The following is a 24,278-nucleotide window of genomic DNA, read 5'->3' on the forward strand; positions in this document are numbered from 1 at the left end:
AAAAGTCTCCTTTACTAAAACAGTTTTGAGATTGATGGTTTAAAAGGCTTCTGTTTTTGGAACTAGAACCCTTCACCTATTGTGACTTGTACGATGGCAGCAGAAGCAGCCGTTACGATTACAGTCTACTTAGATTTTACAATAATTTGTTTTAAAGCTTTAAGTTTTTCACTGAGGAGAGGGAGAAAAAGATGCTTAGGAATAGTGAGCTATTTGTATATTTTTGCATTTAGTCCTTTTTGTGCTGCTATAACAGAATACCATACACTGGGTAATTTATAAACAACAGAAATTTATTTTTCACAGTTCTGGAGGCTGAGAAGTCCATGATCAAGGGGCTGGCAGGTTCAATCTCTGGTTCTAAGATGGTGCCTTGTAGCTGCATCCTCCAGAGAGGAGTAACATTTTGTCCTCACGTGGCAGAATAGTAGGAGGGAGCGAACCCACCCCTGAAACTCCGTTTTAGAGCTGTATTAACCCACTTATGAGTTCAACACCTTCATGACCTAAACACTCGCCAAAGATGTCATCTTCCAACACTGCGGCAGTAGGGATCACGTTTCTAACACACGATTTTGAGGAACATATTCAAACCATAGCAGTGTTATCAGCTTTTGCCTACTTCTTCACTCTAATAGTAGAGTTCACATTTACTGAAAAGGGAACATACAAACTGAATTCAGTGTGTTTAGAGATCTAATATGGATTTTTTACGTATGAGGTTTTTTAAAAACCAGTCCTTATTAATCCTTTGTCATGTGGATTTTTCCTATATAAAAATACGTATTCTGTTTCTATGCTTTAATCTTGAAATTAGACTTTCTTTTTCTTTTTTTCTTTTTTTTTTTTTTTTGAGAGGGAGTCTCGCTCTGCCGCCCAGGCTGGAGTGCAGTGGCGCCCTCTCTGGCTCGCTGCAAGCTCCGCCTCCCGGGTTCACGCCATTCTCCTGCCTCAGTCTCCCGAGTAGCTGGAACTACAGGTTCCCGCCACTACGCCCGGCTAATTTTTGTATTTTTAGTAAAGACGGGGTTTCACCATGTTAGCCAGGATGGTCTCGATCTCCTGACCTCGTGATCCACCCGCCTCGGCCTCCCAAAGTGCAGGGAAATGATACTTTCTAATAATACTAATATTAGAAAAACATCAGATAATATAATACTTTATTTTTTTTTGAAACAAGACTTGAAGTTTCAATATAATAAGTAAACATTTAATACAGGATTATTTGGGAACTCATGTAATTAATGTACATTACCAAATATTGATTGAGCCAGTTAGTAATTATAATATAGCAGCAAATTAGGGTATTAATATGTGCATTTAAACAGGTAAGTGATATGCTTTAAAGTAACTAAATACTTATTTAGCCTGTGAGAATAATTTGAATAATTTAAAATTGGTGTTTTATCCCACAAATTTTTGCAGGAATTTCAAGCACTCTTAGAGTGTTCAATTTTAATTTAAATGTGGAGTGGTGTGAGCAAAAGTCTTGGAAAAATCACAATACTAATTTCCAATTTTCTTCCGTTTGGAATGCCCTTTCTCAGTTTTGCGTGTAAAATCTTTAAGGTTGTGCCGATAACTGCCTTTCCGCGATAGCCTTATCATTGCCCGGATGCGTGTAATTTTCCCCTCTTCAGAAGCCCTGCTAACTTATCAGATAAACTGATTACGAACGGGAAAAAAATTCTTTCATCTAGCTGGCTTCAAGGGAAGAGACTCCAGAGAAAGCCAATATAAATATTTCTCTCTTAATAAAGGCATAAGGAAAACAATGCAAAGAAATGAATGTCCAATCAAAGATTATCAGGAGAGACTCACAGGCTGACTTCAGGGCATTGTATATTTAAACATCTGGTTTACGACTTCTAGACAATACGGATTGAGAGGAGGAGGTAGATTTCATTTTTTAGGAGGTTGTTAATGTGATTAAAAGCAATAATTGTTCAGACATTTTAGCAGGAATTTCAGTTACAGTATTCCCCCTTTATCGGTGGTTTTGCTTTCCATGGTTTTAGTTGCCCTTGGTAAACTGTGGTCTAAAAATATTAAACAGAAAATTCCAGAAATAAACAATTCATAAATTTTAAGTTGCATGCCATTCTGAGTATCATGATTAAATCTTGCACTATCCTGCTCCATCCTGGCCAGGACGTGAATCATCCCTCTTTTCAGCAAATCCATGTTTTATGTGCTATACTCCCATTAGTCACGTCATCGCTGTCTCAGAGTTTTCAGATCAAAAAAACATACCATATATTGGGTTTAGTACTAGCTGAGGTTTCAGACTGCCACTAGGGGTATTGAAACTTATCCCCAGAGGATGAGGGGGAACTACTATACCATACATTCTAGGAGGGGTTATAAACAATATCATGCAAAAGAGTTCTGTTCTGGGTGACGTTTAGAAAATTTTCTTTTCCCTGCACTGAAGGGCTGATCTGAAACAAAGCATTTGGTGGTAGACTGCGTAACACAAGAAGCAGAGGAATATTCCAAGTTTTACTGGGAGAATTTTTGGAGGGAACAGTCTCTTCTTTCTCTTGTATAGGGTTTTACAACGCATACATGGACCAGTAAACTAAGAAAATGCCTCTTCTAATGATCAATTTCATGTTTTCACACTTAGGTTCTATGCAAGCCCAAGGAACAGAATGCTTTTTCGTGTCTGAGTAACAAGAGGATTTTATACTTGTGTGACCTCACACATATTGTGGTGTTTGTGCTGCATTAAATCAAAGTGAAGGAGGTCAGAATTCTGATCATAAAACAGCACATTAATATCACTAATCAGCTGCAATAGATGAGCAAAAACTGCTGATTATTTATTTAATTTATTTGTGTGTGTTTGTTTAGATACATAATATTTGTGCATATTTATGGGGTATATGTGATATTTTTTATACATGCATACATTATGTAATGATTAAATCAGGGTATTTAAAATGGATATTCATTCACCTCAAACATTTCTCATTTCTTTTTGTTGGAAACATTTCAAATTTTCTCTTTTAACTATTTGAAATACACAGTATATTATTGTTAACTATCACCACCTTACTGTGCCACAACACTAGAACTTATTCCTTCTAGTTACCTGTGTATTAGTACCCATGAACCCACCTCTTATTACTCCTCACCCTACCCCCTCCAGCCTCTTCATTATACTCCCTAGCTCCAGATCAAAATTTTTAGCTCTCACATATGAGTGAGAACACACAATATTTCTCTTTCTGTGAAGAGCTTATTTTATTTAACATAATGACCTCCACTTCCATCCATATTGCTGCAAATGAAAAGATTTCATTCTTTTTTATGACTGGATAGTAATTCATTGTAAATGAACATTTTCTTTGTCCATTTATCTACTAATGGACATTTAGATTAATTACATGTCTTGGCTATTGTGAATAGTGTTACAATAAACATGGGGGTGTTAGTACACCTTTGATATACTGGTTTTCTTTCCTTGGGATACATACCCAGTACTGGGATTGCTAGATTGTGTGGTAGTTTTATTTTTAGGTTTTTTTTTTTTTTTTTTTTTTTAAATAAACCTCCATACTCATTTCTATAATGGCTGTAACTAATTTACCTTCCCACCAACAGTGTGTAAGAGTCCCTTTTCCTCTGCATCCTCATCAGCATTTGTTATTTTTTAAGACTGTTGTTTCTGGAAAGTTTACTTGCTACCTTAGAAATTGGAGGTGCCTGTTTTCCCCTCAGTACTGATTACATATACAAAAAAGCACAGGCTTCCGCAAATCAATTTAACTTCCTATATATTCATTCAAATGTTGTATTCACAAACAAGAGACTATCCTCAATTCAGTTCCCATGTAACAAAAGAAGCCCCAAATTTATGGGTATTGAGGTTTCTAGTTTCTTCTTTTATCTCAAATTGCAATAATTTCACTTGCAACAAGAAACACAAATTGTTAAATAAAATATGATATTTTAAGTATATGCTTAAAACCAGTGAAACTAAGGCAATGAGAGAAATTCAGAATAATTTTGAATCACTAATGCTTTTGTCAAAAAAGATATTGATGTTGATACTACATTAAACTTAACAGTGGAACAGTGGAAAAGATGATAGCAATTCCAGTGACAATTAGAACTCCTTGTACTCAATTTTTAGTAATTGACAGAGTGAGCAGACAAAAAATCTGGGGGGCTATTTCAGCATATGCATAATGTACAATATATTTTCTCAGCTGCTTGGGAGAATGGAAGGCTACCTAATATTTTCCTTAACCTTTGCTTAAAACAAGAAAATAAATACCAGCGTAATTTTGTCATTTTATAAAGGTTTCTTAAGTATTCTTAGAGCTATAGTGTGAATGTTTGTGTAACTCTCAAATTCATATGTTGAAATCCTAAACTCTGAGATGATGGTATCAAGAAGTGGGGCCTTTGGGAGGAGATTAGGGGAATAGCCCATGCCTCCATGAATGGGATTAGTGTTTGTATCAAAGAGGTCTGAAAAAGATCCCTTATCCTCCTTGCCATGTAAGGTTACATTGAGAAGGTGCCATCTATGAAGGTAATGAGCGTTTACCAGACACTGACTTTATTGGGACCTTGACCTCAGACTTCCCAGCCTCTAGAAATATGAGAAATAAAGTACTGTTGTTTATAAGTCACCCAGTCTATGGTATTTTTTAATAGCAGCTTGAAAGAACTAAGATACACAGAGTGATGAACTCTGGACTTGTATTAATTTGCAAAATAATTTATGATAAGATAATTAGTTCAGTCACTGTGGAAAGCAGTTTGCAGACTTCTCAAAGAGGTTAAAACTACCACTCAACCCAGCAATCCCATTACTAGGTGTATATCCAAAGGAAAATAAATTGTTCTACCAAAAAGACGTATGTGCTCATATGTTCATCACGACACTCTTCACAATTGCAAAAACAGAATCAACCTAGGAGCCCATGAGTGGTGGACTGGATAAAGGCAATCCGGTACACATACACCATGGAATGCTATACAGCCATAAAAAGGAACAAAAGCATATACTTCACAGTCATATGAATGTAGCCGGAGGCCATTATCCTAAGCATATTAGTCCAGGAACAGAAAACCAATACTGCATGTTCTCACTTATAAGTAGGAGCTAAACACTGTGCACACATGGACATAAAGATAGGAACAGACACTGAGGCCTTCCAGAAAGGGGAGAGAAGGGGGAAGGAAAGGCCTGAAAAACTACCCATTGGGTACTATGTTCACTACCTGGGTGACAAGATCATTTGTATCTCAAACTTTGGCATTATGCAATATGCCCATATAGCAAACCTGCATGTTTCCCCCGAATCTAAAATAAAAGCTGATTTTATATAAAAAATTAACCTTAGCTTACTGTAATTGTTTCACTTTATAAACTTTAATTTTTTTTGACCTTTTGACTATTTTATAATAACATTTAGCTTAAAACCAACACAATGTGCAGCTCTACAAAAATTTTATTCTTTATACCCTTAATCTATAGCTTGTTTTAAGAGTTATTTATTTTTTTAATTTTTAAACTTTTTGATTAAAAAGTAAGACACACACACATACATTAGCCTAGGCCTACATGGAATCAGAATCATCAATATTACTATGTTCCATTGCCACAACTTTCCCAGTCCTCATTATTGCCTTACTGGAAGGTCTTCAGGGGCAATAACATGCATGACACTGTCATTTCCTATGATAACGATGCCTCTTCTTCTTTTTTTAAATGATTTTGTGAAGAATCTACTATATTTAACAAAAATCTCGAACATCCCACAATTTTATTAACTATAGTCCTCATGTTGTACATCTGATCTGTAAACTTATTCAAACATTAATATTATTGTTACCATCAGTCTCTGGATGTAAAACATTATTAGTTAGAAGAATAAAGTCATGTACCTGCTTTTCACAATCACATTTACCTCATTAAGTTGCCCTGATGCTCAAATACAAATGATAGTTGTTATACACATTGAAACTACTGATTAGCTATAATTATTTTTAAGATGGACAGGTGAACCACAAATTAAACTATTGGACTTGTCAGTAAGGAGAATTAAATGACTCTTCAAAACTTTAGCCAGAAACTCAATTATAAACAATGCCTTCTTCTAGAATACCTCCAGAAAGACCTGCCCGAGGCTGTTTTACAGTTAACTTTTTCTTTAAGTAGGAGTACATTCTAATAGTTTAGTATAGTAAATACATGAACCAGCAATATAATAATTTATTATCATTATCAAGTATCATGCACAATATATAATTGTATGTGCTACACTTTTACATGACTGGTAGCACAGTTCATTTGTTTCCAACAGAATGACTACATTGCTCTTTGACATTACCACTGTGATAGGAAATTTTCAGCTGTATTCTGATCTTATTTATCTATTCAGCTCTATTATGACCTCCATTATCTATGTGGTCCATCATTGACCCAAATGTCCCTGTGTGTTGCAAGATTGTATAAGCATTTTTAGTGCACATGTGATTGAGAAAGCTAGATGGACATGTGTAGATAGGGCACGGTATTAACAAGCTACTCAATGGGAATGAGAAACTTGATCACGGCTTCTAGGCTTCCTCAATTCACCACTGGACATGGTCATTTGAATTTTTCTTTTGACTTTTTGGTGAGTACAATGGGGCAATTTAAAAATAGTTTTAGGCTGGGCATGGTGGCTTACACCTATAATCCCAGCATTTTGGGAGGCTGAAGAGGGAGGACTGCTTGATGCCAGGAGTTTGAGAGCAGCCTAGACAACATAGTAAGAGCCCATCTGTACCAAAAAAAACCAAAACAAAACAAAACAAAATTAACCAGGCCTGGTGGCACATGTCTATTGTTCAAATTACTCAGGAAACTGAGGAAGGAGGATCTTCCAAGCCCAGGAGTTTGAGGCTACAGTGATCTAGGTTCACACCATTGCACTCCAGTCTGGGTGACAGAGCGAGACCCTGTCTCTTACAAAAAACAAAAACAACAAAAAATAGTTTAAAAATGTATTTGAATACATGTCTTTTAAAAAAATGTATAAGGAAATGGGAACATATTATCGAATACCTCACTTTCCACCCTATCATTTCTGCCTTAGCCAGCAGAAGTGGCTGATTAGTGTAAACAAATTTAGAGACTGAATTTGCTTTCTTAATAAAAAGAGAAATAAAGTGGATCACAATACCAGGAGTATGAAACCATGTTGGGTAAAATACAGTTTAACAATCAAGAAGGCCTTACAGAGTGGTTTTTGTAATAGATAGTTTCTCAAGTCTACACAGTTTTAATCAACAATTGCCAGGCAAAAACTGTAAGTATTTTTACTGAGCGTGAAATGATTGCTGCAATGCAAAACAAGTATGAGCAATGGAAGAAACAAACTGACTATGGAGACTGCGAGTCATTTGAGGGCTATGGATTCATTAACATGTGATGAAAATCAATTAACAAAGACATAAAACTCATGTGACCTTTAATCCTGCCTTCCCACCCACCCCACACAGCCCATTGTGGTATTCTGCTGAGAAAGTAAAATATACATGAACCACTGTGGTCTATGAGATGGCATAACATTTGGCCTATGAAAAAAGAAGGTGCCTGTGGAAACTTGCATTGAATTTTACTGATTCTTCCACAGCATTCTGCTCTCACTTGCATAACAGTGAGAGAATAAAAGTACTGTTATGACTTTATATCCGCAGACCTATTTTTGCATTTGCCACAATGTTTGCTAAGTCTGGCCTTGACACCATCTAGTCTCAAACATTTCAGAGAAAATAGCTTATTACCGACCAACTTTAACAACTTTCTTTGAGAATGTTAGAGGAATCCTAGTTAGGAAATCATCGAACACTTCCCCTTCTCTCCCATTTTACAGATGCAAAGTAAACTTCACTTCCCAGAGAAGTGAAGAGGTGAGTCCAAGGCAGTATACTCCTAGGATTTCTGGGTGAATCCCTGTTTTGTTTACCAACCACCTTTAAACATACAAAAGTTTTATCAAGGCACAAATAAGATATCAGAACAATTCAAGACTTCAGCATCTTCTGAAAGCTGAACACTTGAGTACCCACATGGTGACGGGGAAAAGTAAAGAGAAAACACCATATGGGCACCATCCTGATTATGAAACTGGCCCAATTGTCTCACATAACTAACATTTTTGGTTTCTTTTGAGTAGAAATTGATACTCCCAGTCTTAAAATTTGAGAAAGTTACATTTGTCTTATCTGAGTTTCTTTCTCAGGAAATCACCGTCAGTCCTCCCAAATAATATCAAGGAGCTGAAACTCACCAAATCATCACATCTGGACAATGAGGTATCAGACCCCTCATCCATCATGATTGCCTAACTGATCACCTGCTTCCTGTTAACCAACTTCTCTTCTTTAGCCTTCCCTAATTCCGGTTTTCCTACACACGGTTACTTTTCTTCCCTGTTATATAAACACTGAATTTTAGTCCATCAGGGAGATGGATTTCAGACTTATCTCCTCTGCTATGGCACCCAAATAAAGACTTTTTCCCCAGCAATACCCGTTGTTTCAGTGATCAGCTGTCTATACAGTGAGCAGCAGGACTTAGATACAATGCCTGGCATTTTGGTAACAAATTCTTTACCTCTTCCACCTACATTTCCAGCCCTGATGTCTGCACAAGGGAAATTTGTTTATATTGGATCCTCTGATGTGGTGCTCCCTGTCTGAATCTACCAAACTATTACTCAAACTATTACTCATTTCTGTGGTCAACATGATGGCAGCAGCTGCTCCAGATGGCCTGTCAAGCCATCATGCTGGCTGCCGCAGGGAGGCACAGCCAGGGCTTCAAGCTCCTTGGAGCTGGTGGGAGCAGGGGACAAGTGGGATCCCCACCCCTTCCTGGCTGTGGATCCAGGCCTCCCACTCCAAAGAGCAGGCAGAAGCCCCACCCCTCCTAGGCGAGACTGCAGGCATTCAAGTTGTGGTTGCAGATAGGAGCCTCCCTGTGCTCTTACGGGGGCACGGAGCAGGCAGGATCCCTGCCGTCCAGGGTGCAGCTGCAGCTGCCCAAACCGTAACTTAAGACTCAGGCATCCCTGTACCCTTGGGGATCTGGGAAGGCCTTCCTGTCATCAGGCTGGTCAGTATCTGTTCCCATTATCTGGCTTCTCCCTGCTGTCGGTGCCTGCTCATCTTGGAGCAAAGTCCAGAGGAGCCCTGAGCCCCAGTGACATGAATGGCAGCAGGAGGCAGACAGATTTCTGGGCAGAAGGGAGAAGTCCCCAGTGAGGCTCCATCTTCAGACCAGAGAAGGCCTAAAGGCTGGGGGCCAGGCTGACAGTCCCACTGACAAGATTGGGAACTTGGGCCTTTTCTGGCTGCCCATCGCCACCCCGTGACCAATCAGCAGGCACTTCCTCCCCTCTGAGGCCCATAAAAGCCCTGGGCTCAGCCAGATGGGATGGCCAGCAGCAGAGAGGAGCTATTCACTCTAGGGCCTCCTTTGGGCTGAGAGCTTCAGAGACCTGCAGAAATGTTGGGACTACCAGCTGCAGAGAGGAATCCGCTGCAAGGCCTCCTCTCTGCTAGGAGCTGGGGAGATGATGGGACAACCTGACTGCAGAGAGGAGCAACCCTCTCCAGGGCCTCCTCTCTGCTGAGAGTTAAACACTCGATGGGATGATTTGCCTACAGAGAGAAGCTGCCTACTGCATGTGTCCTCTGAGTTATTCTAACACTCAATGAAGTTCCTGTTTCTCTTGCTCAGCCTCCACTTGTCTGCATACCTCATTCTTCCTGGACAGAGGACAAGAACTTGTGAGCAAAGGCATCACTGGCCACAGAGGTTTCTGGCCAAAACGTGACACCCTAAAGATCTCATAACAACCATAACTTTGGGTAGTGTGATAAGTCTTGACACAGACAAAGAAGTGAATATTTTGAATCACCATTGTTCTTACCTGCTCCCCTTCTGGGCCAGCTATAGGAAATATTCTTTTGAAGGGCATTTGGGAATTTACTGGGTATATTTGGTACCTGAAAGAATCTCAGTAACTAAGGGGTAAATCACTTAACTTAGTTAAATTTCAGGAAACATAGAGCCAAAACTGTATGCTGTCTACAGCTACTGGAAGTGACTCCCTCATTCATAATACTCAGGGCACAGCTCCAGGTATTTGCCATCTTACTCACAAGCCAGGGATGACACAGGAACCAAACTTTAGAATGAAAATCATAGTAAGTCACTTTTCAGATTAAGATAGCTTTTCAGTTTTTGGGAATTCACCCACATGGAAACCACTGAAGCCATTGTGGATATTTTGACAATAAACTGTGCTAAAGTGAGTCAAATAAAAAAAAATCTGACATAGATACACATTAACTCTCTAGTTTGGTAAGTTGCATGAGCAAATTTTTAAAAACAATATATAACGAATATTTTGAATTTAAAATAAATTAGATTAAAACAACTACAGATTAGATAGCTCACCTTCTTCAAGAGCTATACTATCAATGAATTTCATAGCATTTTATCTTCAGTTGATGAGTTCTCAATTATAATAATTTGGTTTCAAAAGACAGAGATTTCTTTTAAACAATTGACAATAGCAATGAATATTCTTACAAAGATATTTCATAAATTTAGCCATATCACAACAAATACATTTCAACACATCATGCTATAAACCATAACTATATATAATTTTTATTTGTCCATTTAAAATAAATAAAGAAAGATATTTTATTTTGCCTTGTGGATTGTAATAGATTATATCAAATAATGTATTCGGGTTTTAAAGAAGAGACATTTTGTAATCTCCATGGTATATATATATTAAAATTCTATTTAAAAGGTTAATTTTTTTCAAAGGTTCATTTTTTTTTATAACAGGCTTTCAGAGCAATGAATACATGTGCTTGATGTTTTCTACCCTTAGTTTCTGATTCATGATAATGAGATTGTGTGAAGATCTTCATGCTCATCCTGGGTATTCTCTACATCGTGAAACTGTTGCAGGAAGTGCAGAGTAGTAAGGTTCCAGACAGTAATGGTGACTTTGTTGAAGTGAAAACTTTTTTTTTTTTTTTTTTTTGACACGAAGTCTGGCTCTATCACCCAGGCTGCAGTGCAGTGGCACAATCTTGGTTCACTGCAGCCTCTGCCTCTGAAACAGGATTTCATCATGCTGCCCAGCTGCTGTTGAACTTATGAGCTCAAGCGATCTGCCCACCTTGGCCTCCCAAAGTGCTGGAATTACAGGTCTGAGCCACTGCGCTCTGCCTTGGAACAAAAAATATTGAATGTGATACCGTCTTTCAATGTTGACCAATGATTACCAAGATGTGTCTTAAGTTTTGAAGCAAAGTTTCTCTTTTCATTGAGAGATTACATGTAAGGTTTTGATTAGTAGTCACCACAATGATATTTTCTCACATTTTATATACTGCATACAACCCTATGAGGGAGAAGAAAAGGAAAAATCAATTAGGTAGACAGTTACGGCTGGTCCTTGGCGAAGCATCCTGCCTGAAAAATCATGGCTACAGGCAAAAATAGAGCAGCCTGGGGAAAACTCACACTGCACCTGCAGAGATAAGCAGGCAGGGTCCAGCACAGAAGCTTTTTGTTCTTTGTGTGATTATGGGCTCCCAAGAAAGTTTCCTCCACTTTTCAGACATGTACATGATGGACTCCATGGGAACTAGCATAGGGAAGGGAGGGGGGGCTTGCCTAAAACAAACCCACAGTTATACCAACAAGAGCAGCTGTGGTTTGTGCTTACCTGGTGACATCCTGCCTGCATATACAGGAGGCGTTGTACAGAGAGCTTTTCAGATAAGAAAGTTTAATCACACAGCTACAGAGATGAGAGGAGTTGCTCATAAAAGGTTTTGGATTCAACTGTAAAAGCGGCAACTCACTCAGGCTCCCTTCTCTGCTGCGGAGAACTTTCTTCTTTTGCTTATTAAATTTTCACTCAAACTTCACCCCTTGTGTCCATGCTCCTTAATTTTCTTGATCATGAGACAACGAGCTCGGATAATGCCTTAGATGAGACCAGTGACCATTGACCTGCTTCACTTATGTTGTGCATTAACTTATGCTGCTTTGTTCTGATTTATCAAAACAAAAGCAAAAACAGACTGCAGTTCATTCTCCCCCTCCATTCAGTAAGCATATGAACTAGAGTGAGCAGAAGAGAGAAATAAATCTGCTCTTCTTTATTTCAGGTTCTGTAGGCCTCCCTATGGCTAAACCCTCAGCTCACTGAGTGTGAGTCAGTTTGCTGGTCGAAGGTGCACATTTTTTTAAATTTTTCTTTTTGCACAATATGGATCTTATGCCAGTTTTCAAGTGACAAGACTGGAGAAAAAATAGACTGTATTGAACTTACTGAGAGCTGCTCACATTAGCTGTCTCGTGGCATGAGTGAAGTAGAGTTGCCGGATAAAATGCAGGATGCCCAGTGCTGCAGTCAGAATGTGTGAGTCCCTCATAATTTATATGTTGAAAACCTAAATAGCAATGTGATGGTATTAGGTGAAGCTTTTGGAAGAGGATTAGATCATGAGACCTCAAGCCTCATGAAAAGGATGAATGCCACGGTAAAAGAGGACCCAGGGAACTGCCTTCCACTTTTCCACCATATGAAGTTATAGCCAGAAGACAGCCCTCACCAAACACCAAATCTACTGGCGCCTTAATCTTGGACTTTCTAGCCTCCAGTGCTTTGAAAAATAAATTTCTGTTGTTTATATGCTGCCTACTGTATGGTGTTTTATTATAGTAGCCCAAATAAATGATGACATCCTGTTAATTTTGAATTGCAAATAAACAACAAATACTTTTTCAGTATGTTTACATTTGTGAAATTTGGCAACCCTACCTTAAATCCTATACTTGAAGGGATACTTTGATAATTTTTCCACGGGTATTTTTGATATTAACTGATTTCAATTTCATGTACAGATTTTGGAATGTAACCCTCATGCGAGATAAAACCATTTATACTTTTACAAAATTCATCATCTCGTTAGATCTCCACAACAATCTTCGTAGGGACTCAAAGTTTATCTTATACATCTCTATTTTCCAGATAGGGATGTTGATATTTGTAAAGGATAATCATGTTAACTCAAGACCATTTGGAAAGTTAAGAGGCAAGGTTTGGACTTATATCTAAGTTGTCTATCTTTTAGTCCAATGTTCTTACTTCCACAAACTCACTCCTACATGGGAATTAATAATAATTGGTTAATCAGATGAATATATTCTAGGTAGTTTACATATATATTTATATATGATACATACTATACATTATAATACTATAAAATACAATTATATAATAATATTACCTCTTCGATAATGTTGTGCCTTAGCATAGTTAAAATGTTTGCTTTTTTTCAAGAGCCTAAACACAGGTGATTTGGGATATGGTAGCCTTCTACTGAGAGACTCAACAGTCCCAGCTGAACACCTTAAAACTTCACTGTGTGAACTATCACCCACTGAGAGCATTCAGTGGCATACAAAATTGGCGTATTTAGCTCCCATTTATAAGTGAGAACATGCGGTATTTGGTTTTCTGTTTCTGTGTTACTTTGCTAAAGATAATGGCTTCCAGCTGCATCCACGTCCCTGCAAAGAACATGATCTCATTTTTTTAGTGGATGCATAGTACTCCTGGACATTTGGGACAACCCACACTGGTGCCTTTCAGAGGGTAGAGCGGGGGAAGAGGAAAAGGATCAGGAAAAATAACTAATGGGTACTGGTCTTAATACCTGGGTGGTGAAATAATCTGTATAACAAGCTCCCATGACACAAGTTTACCTATGTTTCAAACCCACACTTGTATCCCTGAATTTAAAATGAAAGTTAAACAAAATTGGTGCATGAATTATTGAAAATATGTTTGTTTGACAATAGACCTTCACATAATTAAACTCTTTGGAAAAGCCCTGCCCCCATGTCCACACTCATACCAGCATGTACCACCCATGCATTTTGTTGAAACATGTATCTAAATTTCCTTTCATGAAATCACTTTCAGATGGTTCATCTCACTGAGTTTTATGGTTTTGATAGTGTCAACCTGTTTTCCTTTCATATTTTGTTTTGATTTCTGGGAATAGGAGAAATTTGCACCATGTCAATATAATATAATAGCTATTTATTTACAAAAAAAATGTTCTAGATGATTAGTACCATAGCCAGGGCATGTGGTCATGACTGAAGCAGTTTTCAAGTCGACCATTTCTCTGATATAATTGCCTCCCTTAATCATTAGAGGCCTTCCTGACCAAAGGAGGGATTTAATGGTAATATCAGGAGGAATAAATTATGAGTGAATAGTTTTTTTGATGCTGAAAATGCCCTGAGCATAATGTTCATGACATTGTCAGTTACTGACTTCTAAAAATGCCACATTTTCAAGGAACGAAACAAACAAGTGTCAACCTAAACATGACTCACCAGGGCACACAGAGGTAGAAAAACCTGTAAGGAATTAATATATGTGAGGATGTGTGGCTGAAATGTCCCTATTCCCATGCATTTGTTAGGGAATGACCTCATTTTCTGTTACTTTATCTGCCTATAAGCCAGCTCATCAAGGCCATTTTCAGTGAAATACTCAGCATTTTATTCAGTAGGCAAGTTCCTCTTCTTCATCAGGGATAGATGGCACTGAGCAGGCACAGGATGATTTTACTGAGGAAGTCCAAGCAATATGGAAACCGAAAAAAACATTAAGAAAGAGGGGAGAAGCTAGAGGGGAAAGCAGTCAAAGCGAAGGAGAGAGCACTAGTGAAGAAAATATAGAAACTGAGACTTTAACTCCGTTTTAATAGTGGAAAATTACAACCTTCTATGCTCAAAGGAAAAAGATGCTTTATAAGTTTCTTGGACATCAAATATCATTTTGATACTTGATACTTAAATGAGGGGGAAATGTGCTGCTTGAAGTTCCTTTGAAATCCACATTGGATATAAAACTTGAGTCTAAAAATACTCTTAGCATAATAAATTTATAGGCTACCAGATCTGGAAGAACCTGCAAATAGATCAAAACACAGCCCTACAGCACCCCAGTTTTCCCCCTCTTTGCTACTGGCATAGAAAAGATATTTTTATTTTATTTTTTTTTTTACTTAAATAAAGAACCAGTAGCTAAAAAGAGGCATTGAACACAGATTCAAATGAACAGAACTGATGAAGTGGAAATGAATATGCTTGAATTAATCATAATGCTTTAATCAGGGTTTTCTAATGCTAGTTAATTGCATCCACAAAATGTAGCACCAAATGAGTTTGGTGAGTTGTAAAAGGGAGACTTAGGGATCCCAAATAGGATCCTGTTTTGAACAAGGGTGATGTGAAAAAATTGACCAATTACCACTCAAGCTATTGTGTGCCCAACTGACTGAATAAGCTTGGCTATCAGTCAAGTCAATTAAATTATAGGCATAAATTAAACTTATATCATAAAGCTACCATATTCAATTTCATTTGTTTCCCTAAGTAATTCCATTCCCAAGTGACATTAGACAGTTCCCATGGCTAAAAATAAATTATCTTCCCTTTCTAATGTAGTTTCTATTAATTTGCTTCCACTGCCTAATAATTAGAATAGTTAGGCCCCTGTGGTATTGAAGTGTTCATGTGTTCAATGTGATTTTGGTCCCCAGCACTATCACAGCAGGGAACTCTATGATCTCTTTCCTTCAGACATCATTCTGGCCTTTCTGGCAAGACACAAAATTTCTATCACTAATTTCTCTCTTTGGCATAGCAAATAAAAGATTTATATTTTACCCTGCCCATGTGATCTGGCATTTGTTATTGCTGACAAGCCATTTTAATAATTGAAAGCAAACCACTTATTTTTCTCAGAAACATATCCAGGTGACTTCACAGCAAAGACCTTCTGGTGAAACTATGTGTCACTATCATTTGTAAGTTGCTAAGTTCTCTGTGACCCCCACTCCGTCCCCAGATGGACTTGTTTCAGCATCTGAGTCCACGAGAGCGAGCACGCTCTGAGAAAAGCCAATTCTCATTTGGACATGAAATTTTTATAAACAAAAATATATTCTTTCTGAACTTCCTGATAAGACCCAAGCCTTCAGATCTTTGAGGCTGTTACTAACAGGTTTATAACTCAAGTTTCTCATATATAACTTTGTCTTTTTTGAGGAGAGATACTATTTCTTATATAGTTCTTCTCTGGTTTGATAAATTGAATAATATCAGGCCATGAGGGCGAACACACAGGTAAGAAAGTTAATTTGCGGTGGAGGTGGGGTGGGAAAATCATTGGTGGGTGGAAAGAGTGAAAATCATCCAGTGAAGATAAATTGCGCAAGCCAAGCCAATCCTTATGTCTACATTCCTGGACTATTGAGGCCTGTATTTAAAAACGTACCCACCCGACTTACCTAAAAATGACATCTCTCTTTCTCTTTCCAAGAGATGAGATGGATATATGGATTTTCTCTGAGAGACAGCGATTGTTTTATTTACATATAAAACAGTATAAATAGAACAATATCTGTTATTTGTGTATTTTATACATTCAAAGTCAGGACACTGACAGATACCTGCTTGTTGATTGCTTGTATTCAACAAGTTACTCAGTAAATTTCACTGTGCTACATGGATGCATTAATTTTGGTTTGCAAAAGCCTATTCTCTGTGTTATAGTAGAGGCCTCGTTTCCTCCCAATCAATAATACTTTATGTTAAAAAACAGGGCAGATTCTAGGAAAATCTTGAAATGGGCAGATTGTTTCCTTAATTATCTATTTGCTCTTCCTTTCTGATCCCTCAGAAAGGTGACACTTTTTTGGTCACCTCTCATTTAAACAATTCAGACTCTTTTACTATGATGCCCAACAGTTTAGGACAGATATATAAGAAGAAATTTTCTATTAAGTGGTGGGAAGTGGTAATAGACTAACTTTCCGATACCTTAGTTTCTACATATATAAACTTACAACTAAAATAGCTCTTCACAGAAAAGTTATAGGATCAAAAATAAATAAGGTCACACAGTATACAAAAAAGAATAGACCAAACCAAACTTTTTCTTTTGGATTTCACTCATTTGTAATAATAAATGGTATCACAGCACGAGGGAGATTCTTTCCAAACGTAGCTGCACCAACTTCTTCCATACTTTTCAATGTGGCTTTGAAGCGATTGCCATCAAGAGGCAGAGCAAAGATTTCCCAATTCTTTTTTTTTTTTTTTTTTTTTTTTTGGTGAGATGGAGTCTTACGTTGTGGCCCAGGCTGGAGAGCAATGGCATGATCTCGGCTCCCTGGAAACTCCGCCTCCGTAGTTCAAGTGATTCTCCTGCCTCAGCCTCCTGAGTAGCTGGGTTTACAGGCCCCCACCACCGCGCTCAGCTAATTCTTGTATTTTTAGTACATATTGGTCAGGCTGGTCTTGAACTCCTGACCTAAGGTGATCCACCGCCTCGGCCTCCCAAAGTGCTGGGATTACAGGCATGAGCCACTGAGCCTGGCCTAGTTTTCCCAATTCTTAAACATAGTTGGTCTTGTGACTTGCTAGCAGATTAGGCCAGTAAATCCCTCAACATTCCTCTTGAATTTTGACAGCATTCAGAATTTCCCTCAAGATAATACATAAAGTGAAAATTATATTTATTAAAACCAGCAAATTGCCCTGGAGATTCAGTTATACCAGAGATTAAATTAAAGTTTGTTCTAAATATATATATGTATGTGTGTGTGTGTGTCTATGTGTGTATACATATATATATAGATATATAGATATATAGATTTTTTTTTCTTTTTTTTTTGAGAGAGAGTCTCACTCTGTCACCCAGGCTGGAGAGCAGTAGAGCGATCTGGGCTCACTGCAACCTCTACCTCCATTCAAGTGATTCTTCTGTCTCAGTCTTCCAAGTAGCTGGGATTAAAGGCGCCCACCACCACACCCAGATAATTTTTGTATTTTTAGCAGAGATGAGGTTTCACCATGTCAGCCAGGCTAGTTTCAAACTCCTGACCTCAAGTGATCCACTTGCTTCAGCCTCCCAAAGTGTTAGGATTACAGGTGTGAGCCACTGCGTCTGGCTCCTGCCTAACTTTAGAGACAAGAAACATAAGTACTCATTTTCCCAGCTTTATTTGCAACTGTGATGGTAATACGACACCATTATAATAAGTAAAATGCTTTGGAGATCTAATAAACAATAGGTAATAAACATACTGTGGGGGTGTATGAGAAACTAAGTATTTAGATAAGAAGACAGAGTTGTAGTAGCTGCCTCCCTTCTCTGCTTTATTGTATTTTTGAATGTAGACGTGATGCCACAAGCAATGGCAGTCATTGTGTCATCATAGGGGAAAGACCAAGCCACTCACAGATACACAGCTATGATATTTTTATGCCATTGAACAAGTACCTCCAAACCCGCTGTTTTGTGAGAAAAATTAACTTTCATTTAATTAGATTATTTTTCATTAGGACTTTTTGTTACTTGCCAAATTCCTAACAAACATAATGGGATTCTAAATTGATGAAATGTTTTGGGAGGGGAATTGAACATAATTATCAAATTATGAATGCACTAAGTAGTATTACTGCAACTTCACGTTTGCAAATTTATCTAAAGAAATATTCACCGACATACACAAAGACCCGTATACAAGAACATTGATTTCAGCACTCTGTAATAACAAACAATTTGAAATAAAAGGATGTTGACCATGAAGAAAAGTGGTTAAATAAATCATCATCACTATGTAGCCATAAAAAAGAGACACCCTAAAGGCACAAACACAAAAAGACCATCAAAATACGTCATATGTTAAAAAAGTACATGAAAAAACAATATCTATAATATGGCCACATGTATGTAAAAATGTTTGTGTGTGTACATAAGTTTGTATATGAAACTTTGAGAATTTTTTTTCAGGGAAAAGGGCTAAGTTTTCCATTTTTCTTTCTAATCCTCAGGACTGTTTGAATTTTGGTCAAATATGTTCACATGTAAACAGGCTGCATAAATAAATTTATTCATAAAAAAAAAACCCTTGATAGCAGCTTAAATGCTTAACTTTCCCATGAGAATTTGAGCTTCAGATAGTGATTAAAGGAGTTGAATGGAATTCCAGGTAAACATGGGAAAAATATATATGGAACCTCTTTGGCCTCTAAAATCATACAGTGTAGGCAGTCACTTTTTTAGCTCTCTCTTAAGCAAACCATTTCCCTTTGGTATTAAAAGGAAGAAAGATGAATCTTCAGGAAAATGAGAAACTATTAGCATAATAGTGAAAAATCTTATATGCCATTAATTCTGATTAGTTGCCTAAAGACAAGTTAGAAATATGTAAGTTGAGGATTTCCCTAAATCCCTAAATTATTCTCTTATTCTAGCTGCTGCTTCTTTTTTTTTTTTTTTTTTTTTTTTTTAAGATGGAGTCTCACTCTGTCACTAGGCTGGAGTGCAGTGGTGCGGTCTTGGCTCACTGCAACCTCCACTTCCTGGATTCAAGCTATTCTGCTGCCTCAGCCTCCCAAGTAGCTGGGACTACAGGTGTATGCCACCACAGTCAGCTAATTTTTGTATTTTCAGTAGAGATGGGGTTTCACCATGTTGGCCAGGATGTTCTCAATCTCTTGACCTTGTGATCCATCCACTCGGCCTCCCAAAGTGCTGGGATTACAGATGTGAGCCACCGCACCTGGCCTCTACTACTTCTTTATTAATTTTTAATTTTTGTGGGTACATAGGTGTATATATTTGTGGGGTACATGAGATGTTTTGATACAGGCATGCAATGTGTAATAATCACATCATGGAAAATGGGGTATCCATCCTCTGAAGTATTTATTCTTTGTGTTACACACAATCCACTTATACCTTTTTACTTATTTTTAAATGTACAATTAAATTATTATTGACTATAGTCACCCTGTTGTGCTATCAAATACTGTCATATTCATTCTTTCTAACTCTGGTCTTCTTGACTGTTTAGTTTTTGAATTAGAATAAAATCATTTCACTGACTCAACAATTTGAGAATGACAAAAATTATTTGGAAACAAACAATTTTTATCCTTCTAATAATTACTAATGCCTAATTGATTAAATGTTATGTAGTTTATTTGATTTGATTATTATCACCACCCATCACAAATCAAAAATGGAAAACTCTTAAAGCAATCAACCTTTTAAATATTTTAGCTCACATTTTGATGGTGGCTTGATATTATTGATGAATTCAAGTTTATAAATTGTATCTACTGCTTTTCTACCTATTCCAAAAGCATGGGTATTATTTTCTACTCCTTCTCTCTCTTTTCCTTTCTCTCTCTCTCTCCTTCTTCCTTTTGTTCATAGACAGATACATTCAAAAGATCTAGCGATAAATGAAGCAAGGATAGACTCTATTACTGGAATGAGCTATTCTGAAAAAGTGAGAATCAATGAGTAGTGTATCTTCAAAATAGCATCACTTTTGCCATAATAGCTAACATTTATTGACCATTCATTATGTCCCTGGCATGACAGTAATCACTGTGCACGTGCATTTTCTCATTTAATCCTTCCACAATATATGAGATCAATACTATTACTTTTTCCAGTTTACTGATGAAGTAGTTGCTACTTAAATAAATTAAGTAATTTTCCCGAGATAGCTTGTATGAGATTCTATTTCAGGTCTGTGTGACTCCAGAATTCAAACTGTTAATTATTCTCTACAGCCTCCAAAAGGTATCAGCCATGAGCTGGCATATGACAAATATAAGGCGAGTCTGTATATATGTCCCCTGTTGACTGGGGTATTGTTTGTCTTGATAAACATTTAGCTATACAGATAGGGCCAGGGGTGTGTGTTTGTGTGTGTGTGTGTGTGTGTATTTTGTGTGTATATATTTGTTGAATGAATGAACAAATATATACATGAATGAACGTAAAATTGAATCAACTCATTTTTCTTCACAAAACCAGATTACTCTTAAGGATGCTATTTATTAAGTGGTTTCCTTCCTTTAGGCATTTGTCTGGAAAAATCTCTAAGATGCCTTTAGTTCAATAATTTTCCATTCTAGGAAATACTTTTTATTAGTTGCAGAGAAATAGCCAAAAAATTGAACTTTGCTGAATTTTCCATCCAAGGATGAAGAGAGTCCAAGTGGAGCAGGAATTGAAAATAACCTCAAAACAATGTGTTCTTCTTTGCTTCTCCACTTACTGAGTCATAAAGAAAGACTCTGAGAGAGCTGACTTTGAAGAGCTCCCAAGATAGTTTTCCAGATGACCTCTTGGTCACAAGGGCCGGTTATTTTGAAAGGCTTAAGTGCAATAGAGAGAGCAAAGGGAGTGGGTGAAATTTTCTTCCTTGATTGGTGCATTATTCTGAGAATTGCTGACGGAGATTGTCCCGACTCGGAGGAGGGGAGCCAGAGCCTCTAGCTTTGCCTAATTTACACATTTTGGAACTAATGAACCTTTTTGAATTAAATCAAATTTCTCAAACTAATGAAAATGAGAATTATTTCCATATGCATGACGTAAAAACAAGCAAAAGAAAACCTAGAATCTACATTTGTCAGTACATAAAAGAGACTGCAGGTAGGGCCTTCCTTTAATTCAGCTCACCCTCTGCTACTACCAGATTAACCTTTTTAGTGCACAGTGCGTGTATGTGTGGGGGCGTGGGGGTGAAATTAAACCCATGCTTCAGCCCATTGTGTAACTCTTGCTGCCTGGAATATCAAATTCTAGGCTGTCTACTTAGCTCTAGTGCTGTCTCCCCCAGCAACCATCCTAACATGAATTATTTGCTCCAGATAAAATGATTTAGTAAGCTCTATTTTAAAATGAGCTTCCAGGTATGGCAATATTAACATTTAGCATTAATCATGCATGTACTATATGTTAAATATTCTTCTAAATGCTTTACATAGATGATCTCATGACTCCATAAGGTAATTACCATTTTATAGGTAGAGATACTGGGACCATAAGGAACCTCTCCAAGGTCAGAGAGTTGTAAATAGTAAACTGGAATTTAAACTTAAGCATTTTAACTCCCCACTGCTTTAACTATTAATTCTCTGTCTATAGAAATCAAATGGTCTAAACCTTTTATTTTATTCTTTGGCCAAGATACAGGATCACATTCACAGCTGAAAGTAAAGATTTAGATTGGGCATTATCCTTTGTGCCTGCAATCCCAGCACTTTGGAAGGATGAGGTGGGGGAATCACTTGTGCCCAGAAGGTCAAGGTTACAGTGAGCTATGACTGTGTCTCTGCACTCCACTCCAGCCTGGGCAACAGAGCAAGACTCTGTCCCTTAAAAAATAATAGCAATGGTTTAGAATGGTTTTCAAATAAAACTGAGTAACATAACCCTCTTCTACCTTAAGAATTTGGAAGATGTATATACATATATCATGTGAATTCAGTTCATTTAGTCATTCAACAAATGTGTATTGAGCACCTACTATATGTAGACACTATTTTAGGCATGACACATAAAGCAGGAAACTAACAAATTCTTCTCCTTATGAAATTTATATTCTAGTTTCTCATATTGAATCAAAAGAAACGAAGTCAGCCTAGGTAATGTAAAAAAAAAAAAAAAGCTTTCACCACTGGCAAGGGACAACCAGAGCTTATTTGCTTTCTTTTGGGGGACTGATGACTCAGACAAAGGGACATATACCTTCTGGAGGTGAAAAATCAGGCTTATTACCTAAAAGATACCTGCTTTCATATCCCTGGAGCCAGCCAGGAAATGTAAAAGTAAATGGACCAGAGGTGACAGTAGTATATTAAAGAGCATCAACCTAGTCTAAAATAGCAGCATTTTCCCAGCTCTCATAGCTATGGCAATATTACAATGTAGACTAGTGGTGTCAAACTAACAATCTTCCAAGAGAAGGTAGAAATCTTATTTTTAAGTGTGTGAAATATTCAATTTTTTAAATAATGTAAGATTAGTTCAAAGTAAAAAAAAAAAAAAAAAAAAACTCAAAACTCTGTCAATTAAAAAAAAACCACATACACATCTATTTTAAGGCTGAATAATATTCCATTGTGTATGCCCCATGTTTAAAATGTATTCATCTGTTGTTGGATATTAAAGTTGTTTTCACACTTGACTATCATGAATAGTGCTGCCATAAACTTTGAAGTTCTAACATCTCTTTGAGATCCTGATGTCAGTTCTTCGGAATAAATACGCAGGAGCTGGACTGCCGGATCATAAGATAGTTCTAAAAGAAAGAAACCCAGGAATATGTGGCAATGTGAATGAAACTTGAGGACATCATGCTAAATGAAACAAGGCAGTCAACAGAACAATATGTACTGCCTGATTGCACTTATGGGAGGTATCTACAATAGTTAAACTCATTGAATCAGAGTAGAATTTCATTTGCCAGCATCTGGGAGGAGGGAAATGGGGAGTTGCTAATCAATGAGTCTAAAGTTTCTGTTACACAAAATAACTCCTGGAGATCTGCTATAAAATATTGTCCCTAGAGTTAACAATACTGGATTGTACACTTAAAAATTTGCTAAGAGAGTAGACCTCATATTAAGTGCTCTTACCAAAATAACAATAATAAAACACATCTATGAGTCAGAGCCTATCTACATGCTACTAGTTGTGTCTTATTGTGCATGTGTGTGTGTAGGTAAATAGATTAAAAACATGTCAGCACTGAGTCCTGTGAACAGGAAGAATGTATCACCTAAGGCCTCTATTCCAAACCTACTAGGATACAGAATGAAGTAGGCCAGGAACTTTGTGAAGGGCCCTGTTAAAAAAATAAAAGTAGGGATGAAATCACGGACTGAGGAATATACAAGGAGAGCTTGACAAAAGAATCAGGAGCAATGGCAGAGTCAGCATGTACTTTGCTGCAACAACATCACATAGGGTTCATTTTAACTAATGCCACTTCCCTGCGGGCTTTTGTGCTCTGAGATGGAGAACAGGTAGGTCATTTCTTATTTGTCCTAGAGCTTTGGCAGGGAAAACTTTTCCTTTGAAACTTCAAAGGCAGGGACAAAGAAAGTCTAAGCTTCCCAAAGGAGTTTTTTAGTTTTTTTTTTTTTTTTTTTTTTTTTTTTAAGTAAATGAACCTCAACCCGACCTGTCAATTTGTTCTCTTGCAGGATCGGGCCATTGCTGTTATCTAGATATGCTTTGACTTACTTTCCTACTTACACCAGCCATTGATGAATCTAAATCCAAATGAAGAAGATTCGAATTCTGGAATCATTTAGCAGA

This window comes from Macaca fascicularis, chromosome 6, assembly GCF_037993035.2.
Source record: "Macaca fascicularis isolate 582-1 chromosome 6, T2T-MFA8v1.1".
Lineage (NCBI taxonomy): Eukaryota > Metazoa > Chordata > Mammalia > Primates > Cercopithecidae > Macaca > Macaca fascicularis.